General features: G+C 41.9%; 1 long non-coding RNA gene across 1 annotated transcript in view; it reads right to left on the reverse strand.

The window, feature by feature from the left end:
- The window catches only part of 4930546C10Rik (RIKEN cDNA 4930546C10 gene), a 62,042-nt gene extending 51,518 nt beyond the window's left edge, over positions 1-10,524 (reverse strand). Inside the window, exons 1-3 of the long non-coding RNA NR_038051.1 lie at positions 8,994-10,524; positions 6,346-6,491; positions 3,627-3,701 (exon numbers count right to left, since the gene is read on the reverse strand). This is a non-coding gene — a long non-coding RNA (RIKEN cDNA 4930546C10 gene). The remainder of the gene's footprint in view (positions 1-3,626; positions 3,702-6,345; positions 6,492-8,993) is intronic.
- Positions 10,525-24,012: the final 13,488 nt, after the last annotated feature.

A 24,012-nucleotide genomic window follows, 5' to 3' on the forward strand; every position in this document is an offset into this window, starting at 1 on the left:
GCCAGACACACAAGATTTTGAGCATCAGTTAGCAAGTGGGCATGTGGTACAGATGAGCAGAGGTCTTTTGCCTAGATCCCATGCCAAGTCTGAGAGTGAGACATCACCTAGCTCCTGGACTTTTAGGTAGGAGCACCCTGCTCATCAGAATCCTCTCTAGGGTTGGGAGATGGCTCAGAAGGTAAAAGTACTTGTATAAGCTTGAGAACCTCCCTCTGAATTCCCAGAACCAGTGTGAACGGACATCATGGCAGGCATTTGGAATCCAGTGCCTTTGAGAGAGGAGAGTCTCCAGACGTTCTTAGGCCAGAAAACATGGTACAGGCAGTACTGAAGAAACATTGACCTCGTCTCAGACAAGAGGGAGAGCAGGAACCGATACTCAGTGTTCTTTTATTACTCCTATATATATGGGCCATGTGTATGTGCACACACAGACACAGACACACACACACACAGACACACACACACAAGACAAAAAATAGTCTATTCCTTTTACTCATCTATATATGAATTTCTGTTTCAGTTCCCAGCATCCTTATGAGCATAGAAGAAAATACAAGTTGCAGACTTATATTTTCATATACAAGTTTCCTATAAAAATTAAACTTAGGCCTTGAAAATTTCTGAGTGGTTTCAATGAAAAGAGAAATTTTAACCGTGCACCTTGCAGCAAGAAGGAAATGTAGCTCCCTTTGAAGACTTTATAAAGGAGGGAGGAAGGACTCAAGAAGGCACTCAGAACCCTTGCCTGGAGTCTTCTGTACTTGTTGCTCAGTCCCACGCATTTTCATGGATAGAAGGTCAACATGCGGAGGCTGCAGAAAGAAGCTTTTGTGTATCTCCGTCTCCTTTCTCAAGTTTTTTACTCCACTTGACCTGTGTAAAATTTTATCTTTCAATAGTCATTCCTTTTGTCTGATGGCTTTGTGTGTGTAGAAATTAAAAGACAAACAGGAAGGAAGGAAGGAAGGAAGGAAGGAAGGAAGGAAGGAAGGAAGGGAGGGAGGGAGGGAGGGAGGAAGGAAGGAAGGAAGGAAGGAAGGAAGGAAGGAAGGAAGGAAGGAGAGAAAAGGGGAAGGAGGGAGGGAGAGAAAGGAGAGGAGAGAAGAGGAGGGGAGGGGAGGGGAGGGGAGGAGAGGAGAGGAGAGGAGAAGAGAGGAGAGGAGAGGAGAGGAGAGGAGAGGAGAGGAGAGGAGAGGAGAGAAGAGAAGAGAAGAGAAGAGAAGAGAAGAGAAGACAAAACCTTTCTACGGTTCACATAGGAGCAATGAATAGATCAAGTAGGCATTAGATCATCCTGGAATCTAACAGAGTTTTAATGACATGTGTACAGTAAGTGCAATGGACAAGTCAGACAAAAGACTCACTGTGATTTACAAAGGCACTTTAAAGAGACTCTTTTAAGGCAAAGGTTCAGAGGTCTCATCTGGAAAGGCAGGTTAGGTCAAGGGCTAAGTGCAACAGGAAATTAAGCGGACAACTGTCAGAGAGCAAAGCCTTGAGGCCTCCTCTTTGTCACGTCTATGATGACCACAGTTTTTCCACAGAGCCTATTCCCATTTTCAAGATATTATCCCCTTAGCAGCCATGGTGTCCTTTTGCAGGGAGACATTCCAAAAAGGAAACTAAAAGCGAGAGGTCAGCGGCCTGCCCAAGGTCACTCAGCTGTGAAAAGCCAGGCATTCCTTCTCTGAGCTGTTTGAACAACTGCACTGTAATGTCCAGGCAGAGGGATGACGCCTAATAATTTTCCCTCCCGATACAGGCATCCTCTCCCCTTTCAACATGTTCAGGGAAGTAAGAAGATTCACAGAAGATTCACAGAAGAAAACAGGATACTATCTTCGGTCCCCACCACTGCAAACAAAACAGGACTTCTATGTGTGTGTGTGTGTGTGTGTGTGTGTGTGTGTGTGTGTGTGGTGTGCCTGTTCCAAGCAGAGGCACAGCAAACACGAGCACACCTCGCACAGAGGGTCGCTGGGAAGAGCGACATCTGTCCTAGGTTCATAATTTACCCCGGAATTACTGGTGATTAAACAACTGAGTTGTGCTACCCTCTCAGATTTCCTCTTGACTTTCAGCCCCATGCTTCCCCCCCCTTCTCCCCGCCCACTTTTTAGTGGCCTTTGTTCTTCATTCCTGAGCCATCTGGTTGCAAAGTAAGGCAAGGAGCACAGTGCAGCAGGCTCGTGAAAAAGCAGTACAAAAAAAAAAAAAAAAAAAAAAAAAAGATAGTAGGAGTGAAAACAAAAGACATGAAGATCCTGAATTTTTAATGTCTCTTTTCAAATTGAAATATCACTGCTCCTAGTTCGCATGTGATATCGGAGAGTGTGCAGGCCATCCAATAAATGATTGACAGAGGCAAAAAAAAAAAAAAAAAGACAGTTCACTCCTGGGTTCTGTGGTAGGTCAAGGCTGGGGTAAAGCAGGCCTGGCTAGGCTCTAAAACCTCTGTGGACCCCACCACGTTCCGGAGGATGTTCCGAGAAACGGCCTCCCCACACCTGCTTCCAATGGCTCCCCTGACTGTGCGCGCATCCCCCTTGCACCACGGAAGTTTGTCTTCCAGAAGCCAAAGCTCTGAGTAACATCTCCATACACCGAGCAGGGGCGTTTATGTCCATGCTTTCTGCCGTGTGAACGCCTGCAACCACTACCTCAAATCTCATAAATTCTCCCTTTCCCCGTTTCTGTCTGCCTGTTTATCTACAATCTGTCTATTTAAATTCTTTTTAAACAAGAAGGGAATATCTTTATGCCTGTTTGTAGGAATAGTCTACACCCATCTGTTATTTACATCATTCGTTTTCCTGAGGTGTCTCCAACAAATCCTGGCTGGATGCACTGTATGTGTTATTAATAAAACAGCTGTAAAAATATTAACTGTACGGCCTAATTGTCGGCCCTGATTAGGAGCCAAGTTTATCCCCAGATGGACGCGGAGACTCAGACTTGGGCTCCCTTCCAGATCTGACCCTTGCAGCTCGCTTTATGTTTTTGTTCTTTGACCATTTAAGCAGCTTTGGCTTTTTTTTTTTTTTTTTTTTTTTTTTGTCTCGGAGGAATCTGTGCACATCCGGACTCCCAGGCTCTGGGATCCTGCAGGTGGCGCTGTTCCAGTTTCCTGCGTGTTCCTGGCCAGGTCTCTCTCCACCTCCCAGGACTTTTGTGACGCTCCACAGACATGTGCTGGAGAATCATCCTCTGGTAACTTACAAGAGGAGTACAAATATTGCCAGCATTGCCTTGCCCTGAACGTTGTTTGGGATATAGGATTTAGTCCGTCTACGTGGAGATACAACCCTACTGTAACCATCAGGCCAGGATTCTGAAAACCCAGTGTGATAAGCAGACACCCTTCGGTATCTACAATCAGATAAGTCTTTCAACCAAACCTCCTGGATCATAAAGAGGTTAGGATACATTTTACTTTTAATAAAGTCGTTAAAATAAACGAGGGAGGGCAGATGCTAGCAAGTACCAAGCTTCTGTTACAGTCAATGCCACGGCATGGTTGGCTTAGCCCTGCCTGACTAAGATATTACTTACTTAAGTAGTATCACTGAGTGAGTCTAAGATGTTTACTGCAGGGAAAGACAGGGAGGGAGAATACTTACTGTGTGGGAGAAAGGTTCAAACTTGATTCTCTGGATCCCCAGAACATCTTGGCATCACCTGGGTCCTCTAGTTGGCTGAGGGCAAATTACAGAAGACCCATTAGTTAGGCTGGGAAGGATGGTTGGCTCAATTGACTGGAAACTGCTTAAATATCATCCTGTGTTTCATATGAGAAGAGACAGTGATGTTCTGGAAGGCATTGACCTAGCAACACTTCATACTACTGTAATTAACTCTTAAAACATTGGACAGAGTTAACATTTATACTACTTTGCACTTGGAAACTTCCTTTGTAGGGAAGTCCCTTGGGAAATGTATGGAAATGGATTTTTTTAGCTTTCCTTAGCTTTCTGGAAAGACTCAATTTCATGGCTTTTCTGTTGCTGCTGTAAAACACGTACAAAAAAGGAACTTGGGAGATAAGAAGGTTTGTTTGGCTTACTTTCCCAGACACAGTCCATCCCTGGGAGCAGTTAGGGCAAGACTCGGAACACCTACTAGGGGACAAGATCTGAGATGGCGCATGCCTTTAATCCTAGCACTTGGGAGGCAGAGGCAGGTGGATTTCAGAGTTCGAGGCCAGCCTGGTCTACAGAGTGAGTTCCAGGACAGCCAGGCTATACAGAGAAACCCTGTCTCCAAAAACAAAAAAAACAAAAACAAAACAAACAAACAAAAAAGACCTGAAGTAGAGGCCGTGGAAGAATGCTGCTTACTGGCTTGCTCAGTTTACCTTCTTACATATCTGAGGGCCACCTGCCTAGATATAGCAGTGGACTAGGCTCCCCGACATCAATCATTAATGAAGAAAAGGCTCCACAGACAAATCCACAGGCCGATCTGATGGAGGCAGCTCCTCCACTGAGGTTCACTTTTCCCTGGTGACTCTAGTTTGTGTAAAGTTGGCAATAGCTAACACAGACTGTGGCGTGTTTTACTGCCACAGAAGATGACTCCCAGATTCCCTCTTGCTTCATGGGCTGAAGGTAGCTCCTGCAAATGTTTCCATTGCCAGACTAGGATGGAATCCCTGGTGGGTTTGGGATGCTATGGTTTGTTTGGGGTGAAACCACCCTATTGCCTTTAAAATGGTGATGACATTTCAAGGACAGGAAAACAGAAATTCTCATTAGCATCCTTCAATGAAACATCCTCAGGACGGGCATAAGACCATGGGACATGCTAACGGACAGTAGCCCTTCACAGGAACTCTAGCACTCTACTGTCTTTGCTTTTTTAAAAAAAAATATGTAATTTTTCTCTCAGTCCCAAATTGTCTGCATTGTAAACCATTTTGTCAAGCAATTGGCCTAAATTAGAATGACTTTGTGAAGACCAACTGTGTTTAGCTTTGAAAGAACTAGTAATTGCTAAATGTTCTCATGGGCACTACTGTTCTCTCCTTTGTTCACAGTTACCTGGGTTTAAAATTGTTGGTATTCTATAGCTAGTAAATGTATGAAAAATTAGAAGTATTTACAATATATTAAAAGAAAGCAAATACTTCTAATTTTTATGAGTGGAAAGCCCACTCTGATATCCCTTAACACACTAATATGAATCAATAGTGAATGTTCAACTAACAACCTGGTTAACCAAATTCTTAGCTTGACATGTCAAGGAAGACTAAATTCCATCCTTCATTTCATCTTTTATAATTCATTCTCGAGTTATTAAAAATGTTTAATTTGTTATAATATTAAACAGTATTTGTTAATTCCTTCTATGGGTATTTAGTGCTGTGGTAAGCATAAGGACTCTAAAATAAACATGGTACATGATGCCTACCATTATCTAATATCTAATCTGTGTGTGTAGAGCCAACATCTATCCCTCAAAGGGGGCTTTGTGTAAGGTGCCATAAAACGGTAGTCACTGAATCTAGCCAGAGAGTGTTAATAAACAGGACAAATCTGACATATGACAGACAGTAGAGAGATTTAAAGAAGAAGAGAGATAAAAAGAAAAGATAAGCTGTTTAAGATGGTCTCTTCCCGAGTACATCATGTCAAGCTTCTTGTCCCCATAGCCTAAGTTAAATGATGTTCTTAGAACAGATGGAGACAGGCTGCCGAGCTCCAAGTCAGATGGTAAGACAAGTTTATCTTATCTCCAAAGTTTATGATGTGAAAAAGATCCACTTGAGTGTCTGTTGTGCCTGACTAATGCACTGGGTACATGAAGAACCTGAAGAAACCGAAAGTCATCATTACTGTGCATTATATAGCTCAGCATCCCAAGATGAGACATAAACCCTTATGAAGACTTCAGAGACAGCCTTAGATTACCAAAGAGAAGGCTACTGATAGGCTAAGTCTAACTCATGTTGTTCTAGAAATCCCAAGTGAAAGAATTTTAAAATTACCCATTCAGGAAACATTTATCATTTTAAACAGCATCAGCTTTCCATTGCTTTGGCCTGGCATAACTGCAAGGAGCTATGTATCTTGATGGGCCCCTTTTCTGTAAATGGTAACCCTGCTATCTTAGGAAAGTGAATGAGAAGGAGAGAGGGAAGGATGGAGGGAGAGAAAGAGAACTAAATTATATTGCATGAAACCATTCCCTGAAATGTGGAAATTGGTTGTTGGTCTCTGATCCTTTCCTGACTGTTGGAGAAGGCTTACCCACTTGGCAGGAGCATGGCAAGAAGTCAGAGAAAAGATCCAATGGGAGAAGTGGAAGGGGACAGTGTTGAGAAGATAGCTCTGTTAGTACCTTGGATTCATGAAGAGATGAATTCCACCTCCCTGCAGAAAGGACAGGTGTGGTGGGACATGCTTCAACCCCGGTTCCACCGAGGCAGAGACAGGAGAATCCCTGGGGCTGGCTGGCAACGTCTGTCCTACTTGGCCAGTCCTAGGCTGGGAAGAGACACCGTATTAAAAAAATAAAAATAAAAGAGGTGGATGGCACCTGAGGAATGACAGCCAATATTTTCCTCTGACCTTTACCTGTACACAGGTACATCCATACATGTGCACAGATATCAATATACAGAGGACTACACACACACACACACACACACACACACACACACACATATACACACAGAGAGAGACAGAGACAGAGACAGACAGAGACAGACAGACAGGGAGAGAGAAAGAAACAGAGACAGAAGAAAAAGACAGAGAGAAGGAGACAGAGGAGACTGAGACAAAGAGACAGACACACAGAGAGAAACAGAAAGATAGATACAGAGAATACAGTGACAAAGAGAGACAGAGAGATGGATTGACTCAGGGAGGGGGCTACTGAGATGATTCTACAACTAATAGGACATCAAGCTTGACAATTTGAATCCATGGTAAAACGAGGGGACAGATTACTTAGCGTTGTCCTTTGACCTGAACAACCCCTATAGCATGTCTCCCCCCAATAAATAAATATGAGTAATAGTTTTCTTTAAATCTAGGGAGAAAGGACGACTTAAAAACCATAATGACAGTTCAAACTGAGCTCTTCTGTGCTGTTGGGAAGTTACCTCTTCCCTTACTGAGAGCTGCTGTCAACAGCTGTCCAGAGGTGGCTGGGATGCTGGAGAGGATTGGGCACCATTCAGTATGGATCGTAGCAGTGAAGAAAGGCCGTGGTGGTTATATAGAGCTGAGATAAGCTGATGGAGAGGCAGAGCATACAGAAGTAGCCTTCGGACCTGAGCTTTGCTTGGGTGTCTCAGAAGTTTCAGAGTTTGGAAGATTTGCTCCTGGAGACAGGATGGAAGGAGTCCTATGTCCTATCCATTCCTCATTGGACATCTATGTTACTTACATTTATCTATACAGAATCATCTAGATAACCTGAGCAATAACCATCACACCACCCATTCATACACCCTTCCATCCACCCATTTAGTACATACCAAGAGCTTATTAAAAACAGAGCACTACACGAGATGTAGTTCTTTCCTTTCATATTTTACCTTTACATTAATGTATGCATCAAATATATTAAGTATGGGGGAAAAAAGCCAAAAGTCAGAGTCCTCGACTGAGCAGAATCTAGCACTGTAGCTGGAGTGCAGAAGAAAGCTTTAAATGATGTCAGAAAGGTAGCGAATCTGGCAGGACACTTGAGCCTTGGTCAGAGACTTGGATACAAGCAAGAACTGAAAGAGAATAGTATTGATGCCAGTTCTTCGTGTGTGACACCAGCTTATAATTAATTGTGCAAACTTTTGGTTAACATCTGACTTGTAATCATAGATACTCTTTGAAGTCCGCATTGTTATTCCTTTCTCTGCGGAAGCTGAGGCTCCAAGTCATATGTTCAAAAAACATAAAAATAAGTCCCATGAGCGATGCAGTAATCAGAGTAATCAGTCATTTTCTTGCAGACTTAAGAATATTCTTTGACTTCCAACTCGCTTAATAGTTTGCTATAAATATTATATTAAAGTAACTGTACATAGAATGAATTAAACTACAGAAGATAAGTCAAGAGACATCATATAGGAACATATACTATTCATCTGATATCTAGTTTCCCCTATTTTGTGACTAATTCTCAAAAATGTTATGGGTGTGTCATGCTGGTCAAATACATCATAGAACTAGAAGTGGTTTTCAAAGGGTGTTTGGGTTCTGCAAAAGTCCCACTTCTTGTTACAGTTCTGATGCGGCTACTACCAAAAAAAAAATAAAAGGAACTACAGTCTCTGCGACAAAGATTCAAATCTCCTCCACAGACTTTTCTTCACTTCATGAAAGGACTGTGATGACTTAAGCTTCCAGTGAAGAGATAAACACAGAGATAATGCCCAGTTAAAACTAAGCAATCTCTAACGTTCCATTCATCAGAATGCATTATGATAGACTGTGCCCATCACAATCCCACTCTCTCTCCCTAGGCCTCTAAGACATGGTAATTTGGGTAAGATTTGGTCGTCTAGGGGCTTATAAACAAAGCCAACTGGATCCAAAAGAAGTCAGAAAACACCCAGACAGCAACCTAGAGAGCATTAGGCTTTCCTGCCCTGGGCTACATGGTAGAAGCTGTCCAACGGAGGCCATAATATGGAAGACATTGAATATCATTAGCCATGTTGACCTTGTAGACAACAATAAACTTCCCAGTGTGTGTAACCCTGGTCTACTTTGCTGAGTTCTAAGAAAGACTCCTGTGTGGCTTCCTGGATCAATGGCCTAAGGGATTTTACAATACCAGCTTGGCACCAATTACAGCTTTGGTCACCAAAGGGGCTACAATGGTGACAATGGTAACTATGGAGATGAGGTTTCTCTTACTTTTCCTCACCCTTGCTGCTTTTCCCTCAGTGTTGTGAAGTGACCCGTACAGCTGAATTTTGTTAGCTATGGAGACCACATTTTTTTGGATTTGCCTCCTCACCAGGAGTGATTTCTCACCTCCAAACGCTGAGCCCCACATTTCCAGTCACTCAAGAAGACAGAATGGAGATGTGAGCATTTGATAGGCACCTCTTTGGTCGAGAGTGAACGGGGTGATGGTCTAATTTCTTGCTCATCTTCCATGCTGTAAACTAGCATCATGGTCTTTCTGGTGGTGTCTTCTGATCCTTCTCTTTATTGTTTAGAGTGGCCCCTGAGCAGGTGAGGTGAAGCTAAACAAGTAGAAATTTTGCCTAGCATTCACAAAGTCCTGGGTCCAGTATCTGGCACCTACAACAGTAATGGATAGGGTCCTTCAGTGTAGTGCTAAGTGCTGTGTCCGGTGCCTGGAAGTGCAAGAATGCTGTAGGATAGTTTGTGAAGAAAATCCATCCAGTGGGAAAGCATCCTTCAGGCACACAGAGTACAATGATGCTATGCGTGAGTTCAGAGTTAATCAGGAATGTACATTAAATAAGGTACTTTCATTCATAAAAACAAGTTGTATGTTGACAAGTTGGCCAAAATGTCATGACAGGAGGCCCCTGGGAGCCTAACCTTGCTTTCCTTGGTGAGCAGTGGCTCAGTACGAATGACTCACAACTGGCTCACCAAGTGAGCAGTGCTTTTGTAGAATATGGCAACCATCAACTGGGTGTACCTCCTTCGCTAATTCAGTCTGACTCAAATAGTTGGGTGCAAAGAATTACACTGGGCATCAAAAAACAAACCAAACAAACCAATCAATCAAACAAACAAAAACAAAAACAAAACTAAAAGCAGGTGTAAATGCCACAGTGCAACGTAGGAGCCATCTACAGTGACTACGTGCCGGTTCTCACTCTAAAGAGAATTTGTATTTGGAAGCCAAAGAAACATTTACAAGACAGTCTCATGGCTGGCTGGCTGCATCCTGAGGCCTGGAGGACAACTTTAAGGATACGATCGTAGGGTTTTTGCATATTTGGACTCACTGCTTTGGTTTTCAAGGGCTGGATTCAGGAGCGTCTGACCCCGAGTTAGACTTGGCTGGGTACACCGCAGTCTGGCGCTTATGGAAGTAGGTGTTAAAGAGCTTGGCTTGACCCTTCCAGGACCTGTTAACTAACAAAAAGTACAAAACCCGTGGCTACATGCTTGTGGACTCTGAACCCGTAGGAATCGAAACCCGTTTGCCAAATGAACATGGCTAAAGATAGCAGCGCTGAGTGGCTTGCAAGGATGGAGATCCCCTCAACCAAAGCCAAAGCCAAAGCCAAACGACCCAAAGCGTCTCCTTCACTTGCCTTCAGGTCGTCCTTAAGTCCTAGTGAATATTAATCCAAATCTAATGTTTTGTCTCAGCTATGTAATTATATCGTCAAATGAGTGATTCCGGCTCTCAGGTAAAATTTGTGGAGGCGTTGAATTAAGCCGTAGCGGTTTCTGAAGATTTGATAGCAAAAGAATAAATGAAGGTGGTGAAACCTTCTAGAAAGTAACTATCAGAGTGATGGTTGTGCTGCTCTAGACTGGAATTCTGGGATCCCGGGCAGCGCTTGGCACATGTGCACAGTTCACTTGGTGAATTAGGCTCCCCTCACAGTTTGCCTCTGGACACAGGGCTTTGTTCCCTCACTCATGGTCTTTCTCTCCGAGTCTAGTGAGTCCGCAGGCTTCCCCGTATCTCCTGAACAGGCAATGATATCAGTCAGAGGAAACTAGAGGAAGGGATGGGCCAGTTCCGTTGCTCTGCATCAGGGAACCAAGTCCCATTCCTTTCTTGTTCCCAACAGTATTCAATGAGAAGATTTTTAGAGAAGACTCTACACTAGCAAGCAAGACAGCTCCGTCATGCTGAGTTTTAAGCTCTTTCTAGGCAACTGGATAAGACAGATGAAATTGAAAAAAGATAGAGACGATCTTGCATAAAATGCTCAGCTTGATTTGACAACGATAACTTGAGAGTAGGCTGCCAGAGCAGGAAGTTGAAAGACCACATCTCAGCCACAAATAGGAATCAGAAAGAGCAAGCCGGAAGTGGAAACCCTCAGTACCTACAGCCAGAGACATACTTCCTCCAGCATGGCTCCATGCCCTAAAAGTTCCGTAAGCATTCCAAACAGGGCCACCAACTGTGAGCCAAGTGTTCAAACACATAAATCTATTCTCATTCAAATCATAACACTGTCTTCCTCATGTGCTAAACATGCCATCAAGTAGAAGATTAATGCAGTGAATGACATGTTCCACCCAATCAATACACTCAGGAGATAATAACATGATTGTTACCAACTGTCTAGTGATTACATAAATCTGTCAAAAATTTGTTATTGTTTTGTTCTTTGTCAAGAATACCTTTAAGTCACAAAATAACTGTGGGTTTTAACATGATTTGAAATGATATGTCTTGTATTTCTAGGTGACCAACTCAAAATCCAGATAGTTCAGTTCCAATTTTTTTGGCCTTAGATATTAATGATTGTATTTTCAGAACATCTCATTCTACATGTACATGAAATATCTATACATTTCTAAAATATAACGGACAGAACACATTATTATTGGAGAAGTCATGCTTATATGCAAATCTGCCCTACATAGAGTTACTCTCTTTACCAAGAATAATTTTTGAAATTCTTAATACTTTACTCCCATTCCTTTTATTGACTGTAAGTACTCAACTATCAATGTAGTCACATTTCTTTTAAAAATGTTTGCATAACTGAAGCATTTTACTTATTCTTGCTTTCTTGCCTTGAGGTTACCACAAAGCAGTTCTTAAGGACGTTGTTACCCCTCTTCAGAGCTTTATACTATTTAACTGTGAGATGTTAAGAACCATTCATTTGACTTGGTCCCTATTGGTGGATATTTAGGTTGTCCTTGTCTTCCATCACTAAAATGGGCTGTAATAAAAGCAAGACACTTGAGATGCTCTTTTTAAAAGAAAAAAAAAACTTTTTTTTCTTCCAATAGAGAAGTGAGAAAGTGCAAGTTTGCTACAGATTGTCAAATTCCCATTTACACATTGTTCTTTCCACAGCAGAATATTAGATGCTGGTTCACTCAGAGCATTGGCAACTGTGTGTAGTCTTCAGCTCCTGGATCTTTGCCAATATGATATGTGAGAAATGGTGTCTCAGGATCTCATACTTCGCTTTCTTCTTATTAGGAATAAAACTGAGCGTACACAGGAAACAGCCTCTGCTTCTCTGTTTAGAAAAAGCAGTCTGTTCGTCCCCTGGCCCATTTATCGGCTACACTGCACCATCTCTTCTCTATTTTTAGAAACTCTTTATATATTAGCTATTAGCTATACTGGCCCTTTGTGACAAATGTTGCAACTGTGCCATGTATGTCTTCTTTACATTGCTTTGAGTGCTTCTCCTTTGAAAAGAGTCTTCCTATACCGGCCTTAACTTTTCCCAGATGCTTCTGAACTGGAAACTGAGTTGGGAGGCTTTTCTTTTTCCCTGAGACTGGAGTGAGCAACTGTCCCTTTAAAATACATGAATGAGGGACTTAGTGCTTAAGAGAACTATCTGCCTTTCCAGAGGACCTGGGTTCGGTTCCCAGCACCCACATAGAAACCTGTGACCATGTGCGCCTCCATCTCCAGGGCACCTGTTGCCCTGTTTAGACTTCTGTCAACTTAGGTCACAAAATGGCCTTCTGAATAAATGAGCTAATATATTCCAAGCCTTCATGCCTTCACTGTCCCCTTAGCAGGGGAGGCATTTGAAGAGCGACTGTGGTGGGGATGACAGCTCATGGTTCCATGTCCAGTCGTGCAGAACCCTGCTGTTCATCTTTTTCAAGGATTCTCTCTGTATTCGGGCTTGTTATGTTCCTCTGGATGGCACTTCAGATGGCATGAAGTTTAGAAGTCAGTGATGAGAGCTGATTCCTGTTCATCAGAAGAAAGAAAAACAACAATGACAATGGATAACCTTGCATCTCTTTGTTTTCTTTTGCACCCTTTGTTAGGTTTGGTAGTGGGTTTTTTTTTTAATATTTGCATGATTTTCATTCATTTTTGTGCTTAAGTTATTTACTGTTATTCTCTTAAATAAGTCGACGTATTTTATAATGATGCTTAGTTTGTACATGTGGGATTTGTGGTTAATTTCTTTTCTTTTGGATTTTACTTTAAAAATTTTTAATTACATTTATTTTACTTAAGGGGAAGTACATATGTGTGGAAGTCAGAGAACAACTTGCAAGAGTTAGTTTTCTCCTCCACCATGTGAGTACACTCACATGTCTGTACATGTTTTCAGATATTAGGTGTTTTAATTCTTCTTTCCATGAATAGCATAACTTGCTGTATTTGAATCTCACTACTTATAATTATATAGTTACTGTGCATCATCATCAAAAGATCTCTGATGCTCACCTTTAATAATCAAATGTATTTATCCTATGTATATGCCTGTGTGATTTAACTGTGTTATTGAAATTTGAGTTTCTTTCTTATTATTTTTGTAGATAATATTACAGTTGTCATCTGATTAATATTTCCATGCACATTTTTTTGGTGTTTATTTCTGATTGAGTGCTTAGAAAATACTTCAAGGAATAGAATCATGGGATTAAACAACATGGCATGTTTATTGAGCAATCTCATATTAGCACGGCAGTTGTATCAGAGCAGATGGACATGTGAGCAAAGGGTCAGAGACTTCTAACTTAAGTGGACATGGTGGCTGTAGTCCACGTCCAGGGCATCACTGCTTTCCTGACTAGATAATGCTATCTTTGTGTGTGGGGTACCAAGGAACTGGCTCTTCTAAGGAGTGAATATAACGTCACCTTGGCCTTTCAGGGCCTCTATACATTTTTCCCTGTCCTTGGAAATGACTGCCCTGATTGATAGACTTGTGGAGCATCTCAATGAGGCGCCGGCTCTGACATCCCTTGGACTCATTTGTACATTCTTGAGAATACCTAAACATTAGTGAAAGTATGGGATGCTGCTTGAATACCCTCGCTTGAGACGCTCTTCTTGTTCTCTTCCCTGACTGCACGAGCACAGGAGCAAATCGGGAAACTGGTCTACTCTAAAGGGAGAGGTGCACAGGTGGGGAGATGGTACCCACTCTGTCTCTCCCTAGTGCCTTCAATCACTGAGAGTGGTTCTACTGGCAGCTTCTCCACTGCCGTGGTTGCAGAGAATTTGAGGAGACATAGAGAAAAAAGCTCTCCCTGGACACTGCATCAGAAAAGGGGTGGGAAGTTTCCAGTGCTCTGATGTCGCATCACCCTATTCCCTGGCCACTCCCAGTTATGATTCAGACCCCATCCTATCCCCTCCCCGTTCCTAAGCTTGCATAACGGTGATGTGGGGTCAGCACTTGGAGCCTGTTGTTTCACCTCTGGGCCTTGTATTGACTGCAGGGCAGCATGGGGATTCCCCCTTCAGCATCCTGGGACACTTGCTCCCACGTATATTGCTTTGCTTTGTAGGGAGATTAGACACTGTTCACAGTTGTTAAGAAGTGCATTTCCTCTTGTGCATTTTGCTTGTTTATGATGTGTGTTTTATCCTTCCCACTTCTTTCTCTTTACCTAGTGGGGCTTTGTGCTCTAGAAACTGGCTGGCCTGACTTCCTTTGGCTGTATAACTTTCTGTCTCTACTGGTTCTGAATTTAGCCCGACTGCTTTCCAATTGTAGGTCCTGCCTTTAGGGTGTCGGTATTAATATTCAAGATACAATGAGCTAAGAAACAGGATACACAGATCTGCCACTTGATATTCAGCAACTGGCTTATAAATTTATGCTAAATATGCACAAACAGTGATATACATATTTACATGTATGCATGAATACCTATTATATAAAGATATGGCATGATGTTCAGAATCAGCTTTTGCCTCCCATTTAATGTCTCTGTAGTCCCTGGGCTGTTCATTCCATCTAATAACAGCAATCCTAATCAGAGAATCGATTTATAACCCTACCAGGTGGTAAAAGGCTTCTCCAAGTGACCCCGTGGGGATCCCTTCTGGCTATCTTCTGGAAAATAGGAGATTAAAAACATGTGTGTTCCCACAATACTGCATTCTGGAGATGCTTTATCTCCTAGTCCCACCCCCACGAAAGTTATGTAAGACCAGGGAAACCAACAAAGAACAATCGATGCCTTTGACTGGGTGGTTGTTGTTTTTGAGGACAGCCCTAAAAAGTGGAGACTAGCACTGATGTGGGCAATCAGAACTCAGACTCTCTGTCAGACTCAGAGAAAATACCCGTCTGACTTTCCTCCAAACAAAAGCGGAAGAGAATTCTTGGAAACGTGTGTGTCTGTTAACTCTTTGGGATAGGCATAAAATGGATTTAATTTAATATCCAGGAATGTTTGACCATCAGCACTTAACCTGGAGAAAGGAGAGAGAGAGAGAGAGAGAGAGAGCATTGAATGTCAGGGTGAGGGGTGGAGGAAGAGGGGCTGCTTTTGTTACTATGGGGATCACTATAGTAACAATTCTACTCACCCCCCATTTATTACATTATTTTCTTGTGAAACCAATAGGTAAACCAAGCATCCAAAGAACAATAAAGAGATTTTGCTGTTTGTGCAGCCATGCCTCACATTTCAATGAAAAAACTCTGACGGGAAAGGATGATATTGGCAGATAATTTAACACAATTGCAGGAATGAGATTCCTCAGAGTTTCCTTTGAGACTGGAAAAATAACAGCTGATCTATGTCACAATGCAGCACTGAACTTGAACATTTATCAGTCTTGATGCTCGGACCTTTGAGGCAAATGGGGAATTATCCCCTCCCCCCCCCCCCACACACACCTGACCTCCTTCCTTCCTCTCCTCCTTCCTTCTGCCCGTTAGCTAGCAGAATGAAAAACAAAAGCAAGCTGGACAGAAAAAGTGACTTCAGTTTTGCTGTGTTTATGTGTTTAAAGGCTTTTGATGGCATATCCCACCCACTGGGGTAACAGTGAGCCTCAAGTCTACCCTGACCCTGGAAACAAGAGGCTGGATTAGATATGGAAGAGGAGATAGAAATAACCATGTGTTCTCACCTTCATCTCTTATTTTTGGTCCCTTGAGCATCTCTACTGCGTGGGTGAAAAAAATAATGTTCAGAGACTCTGAAAACTAAAAGGTTTAGACTTAGAGAAACCTATGGTTTGGGGTCTACCCTACCATCTCACCCAGTAGGCTAGATTCTTGTTAAGGAGAAAACAACAACAACAACAACAACAACAAAACAACCAAACCAAAACAACAAAAACAGAGTAGGTAGGAAAGACAACTTTGCAAATCTCTCCACATTTGTGTAAGATGATCGATGGTTTGAAATATTTAAGCAAACAGCCATCTCCTCCATTCCTCAACTCAAAATATGCTTCTCTTCAGTTTGGTTCATCCAGGCCTACAAACAGATGCAGTTGTCAAAAGAGGTGGGTACGTGAAATAAAAAACACAAAAACATGGGGAACCAAAGTCGGTCTAAGGAGGAGTTTCGAAAACAGTAGGAACAAGGCTTGCCTCAACTCACACATGTTAATTAGACAAATGCCTGCAGTAAATAGATCTGAGATGTACTTCCCAGGAGTAGTCTCCATTCATAGATGGGAAAGCTGAGACACAGACAACATGTGGCACTTGTCTACAGTGAACGTTCAGTCCAGAGGCGAGCTAAGTTGTGAAAAATACCGCTGACTCAAGGTCCGTGTTCACACCTTTGACCTGTCTCCAGACCAGACCACAGTAGGCAGAATCTAAGAAAAAGGAGAATAGAGCTACTTGAAGCCAAACTTCTTCTGACAGCCTTCTAGGGGCCATCACACACCAGCCAGGCAGAGCACACCAAACCCTGTAAGATGTGGGATAGCACCTTGAGCAGTGGCTATCAACTTTTCTAATGCTGAGACCCTTTAATACATTTCCTCAGGTTGTGGCGACCCCCCAACCAAAAATTACCTTGTTGCTACGCCATAACTGTAATTCTGCTACTGTTATAGAAAACATGTAGCAAATGTGTTGAATCATAATATAAATATCTGATATGGAACTTCCAAAGGGGGTGAGACCCACAACTTGAGAACAACAGACCTTGAGGGTCCTACAATGTATAGAGGCCTAAAGTAGTTTCCCCTAAACCACACTGAACTCATGGCTTCCCCTCATATACTTCATTGACTAAAATACACTATAACATTATTCTCTTTCTTTACTCCTTCACAGTTGTAGAACCTGAGATAAAAAATAAGCAAGAATCAAATAGTTGCTTTTCCCATTGCAATCATCAGAATTAATGTGAGGAGCTATGAAATTTTTCTCAAAAGTCCATAACAGAATTTCATGTAAAGCATCATGTGTGAATTTCTGCCACCCACAAAGAAGAACAGAACATATAAACATACAATCTCCACAGTGTTCCACAAAGTGCTGACACAGCTCCTGGCCTCATCTTTAGCAAGCTTCCAGCTATTTTATTTGGATTACTTTGCTATATTTGTTCTTTAAAGGTATCAAGGCTCTCTCCATCGATGACTTCAAAAATTAAAGCAAGGCCAGAACAGGCTTGTCCGAACAAGCAGAAAAACGGAGGATGTAGCAGGAGCTCATGAGCACTGGAGCCCATGATGGGGAGGAAGCAAACAGAAGGTTCTAGAGAATTCACATATGGATTCATGTGTGTCGGAGAGGGCTTGTGGACATGTAGAGACATGTGGGCCAGGGCATCTGTGGCTGAGAAGGAAGCACTCCCCTTGACTATAATTAAACTTTCTCTAGTCTATAACATCCACTTACAGATGTGTTTTTCTGGTTCTCAGAGCTCAACTAGCCATGTGAAGTGTTTTGCGCCTCAGAGTTTCCCAGCTCTCCTTCTCTGACAGCCAGAGCTCCAGAAATCCTAGATCATACTAAGCAGGAAGTTACTGATCTCCAAGGATGAGTTAATATGGGGTTAAAAAAAATTACAGTGCTTAGACAATCTCTAGATGCCACATACTTAGACGCCTGGGGACAGAACATGAAGGAAAAGAGCAGTGTTGGGAAAGAAGGCAGGCAATAGAATTAACCATGCTAAACATCTTTTCATTTTATAAGGTGCCAACATGAAGCTAGCTGTATTTTGTCCACACAGTAAATACAAGATTACTAGGCAATTATATTTAAACATTACAGAACCTCCAAAAAAATAATTGCCGTGTTCAGGGCAGTTTCTCAATCCCTTGATAACAGTTTAGTTTAATGGGTAGAAGCAACTATATCATTTATTCCTCTTATATAAAACGCTGCCAACCATGTAAGTACATGATCTATAATAAAGGTTTACAGTGGGAGCAAAGCCGTCCCTGGAGGTCCAGTTCCATGTTATGCAATAAGCGGTAAAGTGAGAGGCAAAAAATATGGTGGGGAGACCTTCAAGGCCAGGGCCCCAGAGGGAAGTGCTCAACAAGACCAGGACCCATAGGGAAGTGTTCAACAAGGCCAGGACCCCAGAGGCCTCTTAGGATCTTTATTTTTATGGTGTACGAGGAGGAACAATGTCAAAGCTAAATGTGGCACTTTTGAGGGATGTATAAATAACCTATAACACGGTACCTTTGGAACAGGGAGATTTCTATTTCAGGTTCTCCCATCTGGTTGGAAATGAAGCTTGGAATGACAAGAGGGTCTTCTTAGCACTAGGTGGAGAGGAGGCTCCACTGGAGATGAGAACATTTGTCTTTTGGCTCCAGATCATTATCTGTTTCACACTAGAAAGAAAATGAACATAGTGCCGTGAAGGCAGGCTGGGACCCTTTGTCAAGTGTTAATTTTACTGGGTCAAATATTCCCAGGTCAGCCACTGTTTACACCGAGTAGTGTTTCTAAAACTGACTTCACAATAGACTGCTCTTTTGGAATGAGTGAAGACTTTGGAAGGAAATAAGGAAACTGGGGAAGAGTTACCTCTTCTCTGTGTCCCACATGCAATTTTTGGATCCTTGGTCTCCTTTTGGTGGAAATGGTTGGGAAGAATTAGGTACAGCCTTGTGGGAGGAGGTGTGTCACTAAGGACAGGGGGTTGAAATTTCAAAAGACTTACATCATTCCTGGTCTCTGTCTACCACATCTATCTATCTATCTATCTATCTATCTATCTATCTATCTATCTATCTATCTATCTCCAACTTATAGAACTAGATGCAAGATTTCAGCTGTTCATGCTGTAATATCTTGGACTCCAATCCTCTGAAACTGTAAAACCCAAAGTAAACACTTTCTCTTATAAATGATCTTGATCATGGTGTCTTATCACAGTGATAGAACAGTCGCTAAGACAAGGAAAATGACATAAGGAATATTGAATTACTTGGCACTACTCTCCCATCATGTCCCCATTTTACACTCTGTACGTATTGACAAATTAGAAATAACCCAGGGAAAAAGGAATAACTGCTATACAGAAGAGGGGACTAATGTTTAGTCTATTGTTAGTAGAAGGCTTTGGAGCTCAGAGGGGTTGAGCCTTGCATCTAGGAGATGGTAAAGACACAGGACAAGCCACAGCAGGGTGATTCCGATTTCTCCCTTAACATGCTGTTTCCCTGTATGCTAGAGTGGTCACCTTAACCTGCCATGAGCCAATCCTCTTTCATATTTGGGGGAAACAGTGGAATCTGTGTCTCTTCCATTTTTATTTATTTATTTATTACGTATTTTCCTCAATTACATTTCCAATGCTATCCCAAAAGTCCCCCATACCCTCCCGCCCACTTCCCTACCCACCCATTCCCATTTTTTTGGCCCTGGCGTTCCCCTGTACTGGGGCATATAAAGTTTGTGTGTCCAATGGGCCTCTCTTTCCAGTAATGGCTGACTAGGCCATCTTTTGATACATATGCAGCTAGAGTCAAGAGCTCCGGGGTACTGGTTAGTTCATACTATTGTTCCACCTATAGGGTTGCAGATCCCTTTAGCTCCTTGGCTACTTTCTCTAGCTCCTCCATTGGGAGCCCTGTGATCCATCCAATAGCTGACTGAGCATCCACTTCTGTGTTTGCTAGGCCCCGGCATAGCCTCACAAGAGACAGCTATATCTGGGTCCTTTCAGCAAAATCTTGCTAGTGTATGCAATGGTGTCAGCGTTTGGAAGCTGATTATGGGATGGATCCCTGGATATGGCAGTCTCTAGATGGTCCATCCTTTTGTCTCAGCTCCAAACTGTGTCTCTGTAACTCCTTCCATGGGTGTTTTGTTCCCAATTCTAAGAAGTGGCACAGTGTCCACACTTTGGTCTTCGTTCTTCTTGAGTTTCATGCATTTAGCAAATTGAATCTTATATCTTGGGTATCCTAAGTTTTGGGCTAATATCCACTTATCAGTGAGTACATATTGTGTGAGTTCCTTTGTGATTGGGTTACCTCATTCAGGATGATGCCCTCCAGGTCCATCCATTTGCCTAGGAATTTCATAAATTCATTCTTTTTAATAGCTGAGTGTCTCTTCCCTTTTAAAGCATTATTGAGACAAAGGCATCTTGAAGTATTCACTTGGGGTGCACTATGTGCTGTCTACTCTGCATGTCCTATAACAGGTCTTTTGGCTAGTTTGTGGATTCTTTTTTCTTCTACACTTACTTCTTTACCACTTTTCCCATCCTTTCAACCTCCTAACACTAGGTCAGAGATAAAAAAGAATAGAAGGTAAAGGGGGTTAAATTTATCATTAGAGTACTTCCTGTTGACTAAGGGTATCCAGCTCCTTGGGGGTAAGTTTGATCCTCACAATCAGAATATTTAGTTTCTAATTGTTGTTGTTTCTTCTTTGTGCACAACTACTTAACAAGCCACAACCAACAGCAATCAATCAACTACCAACTACCATCCACAAAAAGCCAATAACAAAAACCCCATCTCTTGGGACCCTGGCATTTATATACCCTCTGAAAAGTCCCCAGAATTCCAAATGTCACATAATTTTAGAAACTGTCTGCAGCTGGCAAAATCACACCTCTGCTAGAGCATGAGGCAAATCATACTCAGCTGCTGTGGACAATCTGTAGCAGCCCCATCTCTCACACCTATGATTAAAACAAAAACACACTCCCATAAAATTTCTGCTTTTCAAAGAAACCAAGCTTCTCACTACATCGTCCTCTCTGCCCGGTTCATGACCCCATCAGAAATGACTCCATCAAGAGATCCTTTGATCTTAGTTCCCCACTCTGTCCCCACTAATTCAATGTACCATCATCCTTCCAAGCTCAGCCTTGTTTCCCTTTGTACACTAAGCTACCCAGATCATGCCTCCCATATTTCATTATAACTTTCATCATTACATTAGCTCATAGAAGTAGGCTGTGACTATTTTGTCAGTGTGTTAAAAGCTATACTGTTCTTAATTCAATTTTTGATGCCATAAAGCCTCCTGGAATTCTCCACATAGAACAAAATAAAACAAAATTCTTTGTAAGACTTAGGATAAGGTTAGGTTCATATGCAACTACTGTTCAGTTGAACTGGATGAACCTGGCCCTCTCAAGTTCCTTAACATATGTGATTATACTTATTGCTGTGATCAAGCACCCAAAAAGTATAAGTTAAAGGAAGGGGTTTTAATTTAGCTTGTTATTTGAGGGCACAGCCTATCTTGTGGAAGGCTTTGCCAAAGAGTTTCTTAGCTGTGACTCCTTACCTCTTCACAAAGCAATGGGCCAGGAAGCAGGAGGCAGCGATGCTGGTGCTCACAATGCTCTTTTGATCATCTTCCTCCTTTTATTCAGTCTGGGTAGCAGCCCATGTTTAAGGTGTGTCTTATTCCTCAACTGAAGCACTGTTGAAATGTCCCTTCAGACATGCCCCCAGCTGTGTCTCCTAAGGATTTCCAAAAAATTGATGGAAAACACCTGAGAATGAGTGCTCTGGCTTCTAAATGCAAAGACAGGCATATGCACTCATATACCTGCACACACACACACACACACACACACACACAATCACAGACACGCCTACAGAATCTTTTATTTCCAACTTGCTTTTTCTCAGTACTTGCCTTAGCATAAGCTGTTGAGTCCACAATTATTACTTTCATATTTTTTAACTCATACCTTTTACTCATAGACATTTTTGCTTTTTAAAGGTCTCCAAGATCCTCTCCTCCTCTCTTACTTATACGTATGTATTCTTTGAAGTCGTTCGTCTTTCTCCCACAGCAGCGAATAGAGTACCTTTTTGTTGCCTATTAAATGTTTGTTTGTCAAAGAAGAGAACTATAAGCTTTTGAGTACCCAGTCTCTTTCTTTTTTTAAACGAGTGACAAGAAAGACTCAACCAGGTCCCCCACTATGATCAGAGAATGAATGGGCTGGACAACTTCCTCTGGAAACTCCCTCAATGGGAATATGTCCCTCATCTTTTTTCTTTTCATTGTTTTTGTGTTGAGGCATTGTCTTCTTCGGTAACCCAAGAACCCACCGTACTGATTGATCTTAAACTCCTAGCAATCCTCCTATTTCAATCTTCCAAGTGCTAAGACTACAGGTCTGAGCTGCCATAGCATAGCTAGCTAAGATATCTGAAATTTTCTCTGCTCCATTGACTGCAACTATGACTTCAAACTCAAACTGTCCTTTGAGAACCACATCTAAAGTGCCTTACATTCACAGTGTATCCATTTCTCTTGAATCATTATGGCATTATTTAGCAGGAATCTCCTGCAAGACCACAAGGCTTCCAAAGGAAAAGCTCCTTTTGACTCTGAACAGTAAATCATTTCCTCCACAGTGATAGCCATGCCTGGATATTTAACTTGCAATTACATCCATAAAACCTGCAACATTTCTTTTATTGGGCTCTATACTGACTGTTTTTGGCGAGATTCACACCCTAAAATTCCAATGGGTGTGAGCCAAAACTGCATAGTTTTGTAGCTAATAATAACGATAATAATGAGCACATTTCAAATGTGCTAATTACGAATTCAATTGGACTGTGTTCTCATTATAAATGCTGCAGGTTTTCTGCCAGGTTGCTACTTCACAACAGTATGTTTTCCAACACCTGCTTACCTTTACCGTCCTCACTTGGAGTCAGAAAGAGAAACTTACAGAAGTTGAGACACATATTAAATCTTACATGTATTTTCGATTTTTTTTCAATCCTTTACCCAGAATCCTTTTCTGTAAAAAAGTGAGCAAAATAGAACCAACACACACACAAACACAAACTTCATATAAAGAGCATAGAAGGTTTTAGGTTGACTTATGCAATAGACTCCAAAAGAATTTGTCCTAGAGGTATGAAAGGAAAGAGGGAATTATCCTTATAATTGTCTTATATAAAAGATTTTTATTAGTGACAATTTTATTTAAACCTCTATCATACGAAGTCTTGAATGTCAGATTACAATTGCAAAGAGGACACTGCTCTCCTACACAATCTGGTGAAGGATATATCCCCTGTCATGGGGAAGTAAACAAAGTTTGGAAAGAAACTGAATGTGAACTTAGGATATCAAGCTGCCACTGGGAAGGTAGCGTTTGTAATTCAGTCCTGGATAGTGAAGATGAATGCCTAGAAGCACTTTCACACAGGCCTGATGATTTGCGTTTCACCCACAGATCCCACAGGAGGCAACAGAGAATCTCCCCTTTATCAGTTGTTCTTTGATCTCCTCACATAAGCCATAGCATGTGTATACACACACAGAGAGACACACGGACACACAGACACACACACACACAAACACACACACCTATGCTAACTAAAGTTCATACACCTTTAAAAATACAGAAATAAAGTTCTGCTAATTTGGGCGATGATAAAATATTCTTTGAGTATGGATGCAAGCAGCCACACTGTAAACGGGAGTCTTGAAATCTTGACTCCTATATTCTTAGTACAAACCTTTCTTGTTTGTAGAAGGCAGGTCAGAGGTTCTCTAGCACTCCATCTCAGAAGGATGCTAGGTGCTTTAGACGCTAGGTCCCCATCCTACCTACACATCAGATCCATTTGTAAGCAATAAAAGAATCAGTACTCCAACCTAAAGGAATGACTCAGGACCTTCGGGAGCAGAAAACAGCGGGGACA

Source organism: Mus musculus, chromosome 18 (assembly GCF_000001635.26).
Source record: "Mus musculus strain C57BL/6J chromosome 18, GRCm38.p6 C57BL/6J".
NCBI classification, from domain to species: domain Eukaryota; kingdom Metazoa; phylum Chordata; class Mammalia; order Rodentia; family Muridae; genus Mus; species Mus musculus.